Source organism: Euphorbia lathyris, chromosome 4 (genome assembly GCF_963576675.1).
Source record: "Euphorbia lathyris chromosome 4, ddEupLath1.1, whole genome shotgun sequence".
Lineage (NCBI taxonomy): Eukaryota > Viridiplantae > Streptophyta > Magnoliopsida > Malpighiales > Euphorbiaceae > Euphorbia > Euphorbia lathyris.
In genome coordinates this window covers 30,152,266-30,161,578 of record NC_088913.1, presented here as the reverse complement: position 1 = coordinate 30,161,578, position 9,313 = coordinate 30,152,266, and the positions used below count along the sequence as shown (strand labels likewise).

At 34.3% G+C, this 9,313-nt stretch overlaps 1 non-coding gene across 1 annotated transcript; it reads left to right on the top strand.

The window, feature by feature from the left end:
• The first annotated feature begins 289 nt into the window (after nucleotides 1-289).
• Nucleotides 290-396, top strand: LOC136228186 (small nucleolar RNA R71). Its single transcript, XR_010688520.1, has one exon. It is a non-coding gene; the product is annotated as a small nucleolar RNA R71 (small nucleolar RNA).
• The last annotated feature ends 8,917 nt before the right edge of the window (nucleotides 397-9,313 follow it).

Here is a 9,313-nt window from a genome sequence, read left to right as displayed (position 1 = left end):
CCTATCAATTTTGTGCGATAAGGCAGAAAACTGGGCTTGCAACATCGCAACTAGATTAAGATTCACTATACCTTTAACTGATGACGTAGTTGAGGATGATGGTTTCGCTAATGGTACGTGTCCACGTTCCGCGGGCCACATACTGCTGTTGATTGCCATTTCCTCGAAAAGTTCTCTTGCTTGGGCAGATGTTTTCTTCATGAATAACCCTCCAGACATAGCGTCCAATGAACCTCTAGTTGTAGGATTTAGTCCATTATAAAATGTTTGCATTAAAAGTTCAGCGGGCAACTGGTGGTGTGGGCATAAACGTTGAAGTTCTTTAAAACGTTCCCAAGCCTCATAAAGAGTTTCATTATCATTTTGAGAAAAAGATGTTAACTCTTTAATGACTCTTGCGGTTTTTGCTAAAGGAAATTTTTTTGATAAAAATGCTTGGGCTAATTGCTCCCAAGTCTCAAATGATGCAGCTGGCATAGAAGTTAACAATTCTTTGGCTCGATCCTTCAAAGTAAAAGGAAAAAGGCGAAGTTTGATTGCTTCTGCAGTTACATCAGTAATTTTAAAAGTGTCACAAATTTCTAAGAAATTTGTCAAATGGGCGTTAGGATTTTCGTTAGGTAACCCGTAAAATGTTACGTTATTTTGCAACATATTAAGCAATGTTGGCTTAATTTCAAGATGGTGTGCATTAATTTGGGGTCTAACTATACTGTTTGTTACACCGGCCACTCATGGCCTAGCGTAATCCATAAGTGTGGACATAACTTCTGGCTCGGTAATTCTAGGGTTTATTGGGGTTTTGTTTTTGTTTTTTTTTTCTTTCTTGTTCTTTTTAAGAGTTCTTTCAATTTCTGGGTCAATAGGATTTGGTGACGTGCCTGAACTTCGAGAACTGCGCATGAACCTGAAATTTCGCACGAATCGAAACTACCTACAAAATAGAATTTGAAAAATAAATATGTTAGTAATTTAAAATAAATAAAATATAAAAGTTTGAATAAGTATAAATAAACCTAGATTCGAAATAAAACACGAAAGATTTAAAATTTTGTCGAAAATTTTGGCGTTCCCCGGCAACGGCGCCAAAAACTTGTTGAGCGATTTCCGCAAGTGCACAGTATACGCTTGTAGTAATAAAAGATATCGATCCCACAGAGAACGTTTTTCGAAACAAAACTTATTTATAATCGGTTAAATTTACTTTAAGGTTTATAATATGGAAAATCGTTTAATCGGTTTTGGTTTTGAAATTGCTAGAATGAGAATTAGGTTAGAGTATGAAAACGTTAGAAAATACTCTGATTTAAGAATGAATTTGCAAGATAGGAACGTTTAGTACTTTTTAGAAAAGTAAACAAATGTATTTGTTTGCATTAAGCAAAGAAAACAACTTTAAACTTTGTATGAATTATAAAGATGAAATAAATGACGGAACCTCTAATTATTTGGCTTTGAACATGACAAAACCCTATCCGGGATAATTGCCCTTAATCAAATTAAAACTCTTTCGAGATAATAATTTGCCTAAGTGTTCAACAAAGTTTCCTTGTAAAGATTTTGAATTAAATACGTTTTAATGAAAACACCAGAATCCACTTCGGATCCTTTACCAAAGTGCTGCATAACAATCTATCGAATAGAACGGACTTTATTAGATGAAATATAAATTGATACAAGTTTACAGAGAACATGGAGCATGGAAACATTCGACGGCTTGCAAGTGAACGGGTTGTCAATCCTTTCCTTGGGTTTCGTTAGAGTTTGTCAGGCTCAGGGGCAAATCCTCTACTCAATCTTCTCGTTGAATCTTCGTAATAGAGACTGGGTCGGTCTACTACCAAAATGAAAACTAAATTGGAACAATGTCTAAACGCTACTAAACTTGTTATTATTGAATAAACAATGTGTGTACAGCATATTGCTTTTTACAGAATCGAAATCTAACTTCTGAATCACTTGACTCGGAATTTCTACATAAATTCTATACTAATCTCTTTCTTCTACATATATTCAACTCTCCATCAACTCTTTATTTATAGATGTTGATGAGTCTTGATTGAAGTGTCGTGTCCATTGTGGAGAGTCGTATCCGTTGCGAAAGAACGTCTTTATCCACCCGAACGATCGTGTTTCGTCGAAAACGAAAGTGTGTAACTAGGCCTCTACACACTCCTGCTCGTACCGAGAATGTTAAATTCTCTAACGAGAATGGGGGAGCATCAATTGGTCTTCAAACGAAGGGAAGGAAAAGCTGAAGAACGCGTGTCGCGATCGAGAATTTGGGGGTCGCGGTCGCGGCACGGAATGTTTTTCACTTCTTCGGCTTCCGTTGTCGTCCTTGACTTGGCGTTATTAATTGTCGCCGTCTTCGACTCCTTTTGTAGGGTTTTTCTTCTGTTTTTGAGCTTTTTTCATTCCTATTTGGATTTTACCAAATATTTATGTACCTTACAAGAAAGAAACATATTTGAGAGTAAAAGCTTTCTAAATAGTTATAAATAGCATAAATTCGTAGCAATATTTATGTAATTATTGATGATATTTTAGGTATATTTTGGGCTTAACATAACCCAACAACATCTTAGAAATACTGCAACCAAGCAAAACAACACAAGAAAACCCCAACCCAGTTGCACAATTGTCCTCTATTGCTTTCTTTCTCATTTCTCTCCTTCTGAATTAGTGTCACTCTTTCCTCTGTTTCGCTTTCCATTGCCATGTCAAACTCATTGTTTCGTTCTCTTTCACATTTCTTCAATCTCTCATATTCTTTCTCAATTTTATCTAACTTCCTCAGTAATCCAAGGATGACAAATTTTGCCCTTTCATTCATTGGAGGATCCATCCACTCAAAGAATTTACATGCGTTTCGAGCCTGGCACAGAGAAAAAAAAATTCACAGAGCATGAACAGAGCACAGAGGATGAGGTAAATTTTTGTTTGACAAATAACTTACCTCAAAATTCCTACAGTTGAAATATCTTCTCCTTGGGTTTGAGTCGCTCCAAGAAGTTGAGAGATGTGTTTGGATTCCACAGTGGCAAATCCATCCTCTCCCAAAGTTCTGTATGTTTTGTGCAGAGGATGAAGAAGGCATCTTGGATCTTTTTTTGGGTTTCACAGCCTATCCTTACGTTACGTGTTTTACAGGTGAACTCCCGCGACTTTTGAAGATTAGAGTTTCATCTTCTTGTTGCAGGTCTCGCGATGAAGAAGAACAATGAGTGAATGAGGAAGACGTAATGTTAGATGAAATAGGAGAGAGGAGAGAGAGTTCATATGTTTTACCCGTTTTTTTAGGGAAATAAGGAAAGGGGTATAAAGGTTTTTTTGTTTTGGGTGGGACACGTTTTTAATAAGATAGAAGGGTAAAATGATGATGTGGCAGCATTGACCTTCGTTGACCATTCATAATAACCGGGTGTACACTTTAGTGGGAGGTCACCTGAAGTTTGTACACTTTAGTGTGCAGAATTAAAGGTTGTAGATCAAAGTGTGATAACAGCTAAAAGTTGTACACCACACATGTAATTTACCCTCGTTTCTTTTGATGCAACCATGTAGATCCATTGATCCACATACAAGATAAACCGTTTCCACACTTACTAAATTCGAAAATGATATAAATGAAACAATAATAGAGAGCAGATACAATTCAGACGGATGAAAAGATCTGATAAAATATATGGAAACTGATAAAAAAAAACAATAAAGTAAAACACTTAAAATCTAACCCGGTGAGATAGGAAGAAGGAAGACAAACTTTATTCCTTCTTCAAAAGATGACAATTTGAAACTCAACAGATGATTAAATTTGGATAGAAAATGAGAAAAAGAATAGTGGAAAACAAAGAAGATGAGGAGCAGTTTTTTTGAGGTGTTCGGCTCAAGAAAATAAAGTTTGTAAATTAGTCAAATCATTGTATGGACTTAAGCAAGACCCAAAACAATGGCTTGACAAATTTGACAAGACTATGGCACGTAATGATTTTCATATGAATGAGGAAGACTCTTGTGTTTATTCTAAACACGATTCCATTGGTTGTGTGATTACATGTCTTTATGTGGATGATATGATGATTTTTGGTATCGACTTGCATTAAGTAATTATCATACAACGATTTTTATAAGTTCAAATTTTGAAATGAAAGATATTGGTGAAACAGATGTGATTTTAGAAGTAAAAATCAAAAGAATTCCGGATGACATTTTTCTTAACGAGCCTCACTATGTTGAAAAACTTCCTAAAATATTAATTAAAATTGAAAAATATTGATATTTTGTTTTACTGTTTTCACAACAAATCCATTTATAGGGAACTATTGGAATAATGACTTATTGTAAACTTTTTATTGGAATAATTTGATCTCCTTTTGCTGCTTCCAAAAATAATTAGGCGGCTCCCCCAAAATAAGATTTCATTGTGTATATATATAGGGATAAAGAGTTTTACCCTAATTAAAATTGAGTTTAAAAAAAACAATTATTAATTTCTTATAAGCTTATAAGGTTTTTTTTTTTTAGTATATTACCACAAAAATCGTACCCATCCTCTCTTTAATATCAATCACTTACAACTATTTAATATATAAGAATTATTTAAAAAAAATTATAATATTTATTTTTATAATAAAACATAATTAATTATTTTAGAATCCTAATTTCAAAGATTTACATGTGTAAACATAAATTTTTTTTAGGGACGTTACATGTTTCTTAAGAATTACATTAGGAATGACATTGCTTATATTGTAAGTATACTAAGTAGGTAACCCATAACCCAAGCAAAGATTATTGGAATGCTCATTTAACAAATTGACTCATGATCAATTTAACTCAAATCGAAATTTAGGAAGGTGACAATATTTTATAAATTAGTTGAAGTTTCACAAATTTGTACGTGTTAAAATTGTTTTTATTTGGGTTAATTTGATAAATATTGTCAACTTCAGAACTAAATTGATAATTAAATTTCGATTTGAATTAAATTGTTCATGCCTATAAATTTCAATAGCAAAATTGACCCCTTAATTTGTTTATGTTCTTGGCCCAAGACAAATGGGTGTGAAGGAAAACCTAGTAGATGGGTTTTATAGTGACCTTAAGTGCATAACTAAGGACTCCAATTGAGGCTACATTTTTTTTTGGGTATTACAATGTAATTAAATCCAGAAACAGCAAAACACAACTAAGGAAAACAACATGCAGCAAGGAAAAAGAAATACACGAACAGAACCAAACAAATTACAGGAAAACATAAACACAAAAACAAACATCTAACAGGCTGCCTTAAGGAGCTCCTCTCATAGGGAAGGCATTTCCCATCATGTCTCTAGATAATCCATCGACGCCGCAATAAGGTCGGTGACCCCACTGGAAAATCATGAGCTTTTTTCACTAAACAGTCTGCACTTCGATTTCCTTCCCGAAGTACGTGGGTAAGGCGAACATCACAAAAACCAGAAAGCAGCAATTGTGCCTGTCGAATTAAAGACCGTGAGGGATGGTGTAGTGGGCATTTGTGGGTTATGAAGTTCACCACTTCCAAGCAGTCCGTTTTATTGAAAGGGTTTGAATGGGCAAATGAAAATGACCCAATTTGATTTGAAAAAACTTATTGTAGAGCTTAGAGATATAATAATTGCAATCAATCATAGAGTTAATAAGAAGGGATTGACAAAAATTGGTATAACAATGTTTATGAGAATAGGACCAAGATCATTCAATGACTGTGATTGGGATTGAGATTTTTGAGGAAGAATGTACTCGGTTGAAGGTGCCAAACCTACTCCAGTAATCTTACTTTTTGTGAGCATGTTAGTAAAGGTTTATTATTATTATTTCAATCTAATGTCATATTTGGTCATTTATTTCCGCATTTACAATTAATATATTAAGATAATATCTTGTAAAACTAAAATTAAGTGCTAAATTTCAAATACTAAATGTATTAAATGACGCATTTCTTTGATAACTATTAAAAATAAGAGCTAGAATATTATATTAATTGATAATTTTAAACTTAAAATTTTAAGTTAAACATTTTTACCTTTTTTAATTGAAAGCAAGGAGGCAGAGTAAATAAAGTGGGACATCCCAACGAGGTTGGCACCCTCCGTAGACTCTAACCTGCGACCCAAATATCATTAAAGAGAAAAAAAAGGTTCATACAAACAAAACAAATACAATTAAGCGAACCGATATGAACCACAAGCATTATCCCTAAGGAGACTATGGCAAAACTCCGGGTGCGAGTCCCACCAGCAATCCACTGAACTTGAACGACCATAGCAGGCCAAAGCATCGGCGACCTGGTTCCCCCTCACGGAAGATGTGCGAGAAGCATACAGAGAGAATCTGACCAATCCTCAAATAGCTGCCAAGGCACTGCCTTGAGTCTGGAGCGCAAACAATGGACCACAAAAGTAGAGTCGCTCTTAATCCATAGCTTGTGCCAGCCTCGTGAATGCGCATGTTTAACTTACCAGAATAAGTTTTATAAAAAAAATTGAGATTAAGTGCTTTTCTAACTTAATTGGAATTTTTAAGTAGTATTATCAAACAAGTGAAAATCAATAAAAAAAAATTTGAAGAAAAAAATCAATAAGTTCATATGTTAATTTATAGGGTGAATAATTTAAGGGTAAATTTCATCAATGGTGTACAATCTTCGCACCATTTCATACTTTAGTGTACAACCTTATGGGTCACCTCCCAATATGTTATACAATAGGTAAAAATGATCGATCAATGCAAAGTCAATACGCCACATCAGCAGTTTGATTGGTTAAAAAGTCAAAAATTGACCCACCACATGTACAGTTACTAAAAAACCTGGTCAATTTTACATGTGGTGGGTCAATTTTTGACTTTCTGATCGGTCAAACTGCTGATGTGGCGTATTGATTTTGTATTGACCAGTCATTTTTACCTGTTGTACACCATATTGGGAGGTCAACCACAAGATCGTATATATGAGTGAGACAAAACGAAGGTTGTACATCAAAATGTGAAATGGTGCAAAGGTTGTACACCATTGATTGAATTTACCCTTAAATTATACACCAAGTTCTTCTATTCAAAGGCTGGTTCAAGATGAAAATCTAATAGCCTTACGAAGCTGAAAAATTCAAAGGGGTCTGGTGTGAGAAGGAAAAACATATTGAGGATATTATGAGTGCTTATTATGAAAACTTGTTCTCTGCTACCAACCCATATATCTCGAACTCGACGATGGAAGCCATGGATGCTTGTATCTTCCCTTCTCAAAGTGATGACCTCTCTCTTCCATTCTATTTGGAGGAGGTGAAATAAGCTCTCGACCAGATGTATCCACTTAAAGCACCAAGTCTGGATGATATGTCTACTCTATTCTTCTCCACCTACAAAGATATTATAGGAGAGGACATTACGACTCTAGTTCTTAGCCTCCTCCAAGGTAATGGTTTCCCTAATGATCTCAATCACACTTTTATTCCCTTGATTCTAAGAGTATAGGCCCCAGTAATATGAAAGGTTTACATCCTATTAGTCTTTGTAATGCACATAGTAGAATTGTCTTTTCTTATGTTATCAATGAAAAATTGGGCTTCCTGGAGGTTTTTATTGGGTTAATAAAAAATGTCTCTCTTCATTGTCCTTTTATTTAGGGTGCCAAAAGGGTATATAAAACCTACTCGAGGTCTTTGTTAGGGATATTCCATATCACCTTTTTTGTTTCTTAAATCTTAGGAAGGGTTATCACCACTTATTAGAGGGTGTGTTACACGATATGTGTTTAGCCCAATATGTCATACGATTAATCACTTACTTTATTTTACAGATGACTCCATGATCTTCTTTCGAGCTGACTATTAATGAATGCATGGTGATAAAAAAATATTTTTAGTATATATAGAAAAACATCAAGGCAGATGTGATTTTGGGAGTAAAAATCAAAACAACTCCAAATGACATTTGTCTTAATTAGTCTCCATATGTTGAAAAACTTCCTAATTTTTTTGACTCATTTAATGTCGATCTACTTAGAACACTTTATGACATAAGTTTTCACTTAAAGAAAAATAAGGGTGATTTAGTATGTCAATGTGAATATGAAAATATCATTGACAGTGTTATGTTTCTTATGAATTACATTAGGCATGACATTGCTTATATTGTAAGTATACTAAGTAGGTACACCCATAACCCAGGTGTTCTAGAAGACTTTTGTGATGCCAATTGGGTATCTATCAACGATGAAGATGACTCCACTAGGGGTTATGTTTTCACCCTAGGGGGTGGAGCTGTATCTTGGAAATTTTGCAAGCAATCTTGTACTGTTAGGTCTACTATGGAATATGAATTTATTGCTCTTGTTTTGGCAGACCATATGACAGAATGGTTGAGAAAGTTTCTTGCAAATATTCCATTATGGATGAAGCTAGCTCCATTAGTTGCTCTTAGTTGTGACTCATAGGCTGCCATTTCTATTGCAAAGGACAATTATAATACAAAAAAGAGGCACATTCGGTTGAGGCATGAAGATGTCAATATTTTTTGTTAACTAAAGTGATATCACTAGACTATATATATAAAGTCAGAAAAGAATATTGTAGATCCGCTAACTAAAGGTGTATGTAGAAAACTAGTTTTGCAAACATCTAAGGGGATGTGATGAATGCCTATTGATTGAATTGTGTAATGAACTCCTAGTTGCGAGTACAAAGGGGAACATTATGTAATAATTTAGAGCACTCTTTTTGTGCAAACATCTGTAGTTGTTTATTATGTAAAGTGTTTGCTACTTGTGAGAATGAGGTTGAGCTAAAGGCTCTTAATGAACCCATATCCATAATTTTGGTGGTGTGATGTAGGTTACACTTGACGGGATTCACGTGTTTAGGTGTGGAAGTGTGGCGGCTTCCTATGAAAATTGTATGTGCTAATTAAATTTGATTAAAATATTAATTAAAATTGAAAAATATTGATATTTTGTTTTACTGTTTTCACAACAAATCCATTTATAGGGAACTATTGGAATAATGACTTATTGTAAACTTTTTATTAAATATTTTTTTATATTAATTTTGGTAACTGACCATGCATTGTGGTAACCCATTGTATTTAAAACGAATATGAGTTGACCAATTTAATTTATTTTGGTAAGGTTAACCATTTTAAATCTCTAATTGACCAATAATTAATTAATCCTTATCCAACGTAACGTAACTAAAGGCAGTAATCTAGTCTAGTCCTGGTTTGAAATGTGGGTCCCACTGTCCTCAGCAGTTTATAAGGAACGCGCGAGATCCCCCTCAGTCAGTCGTTG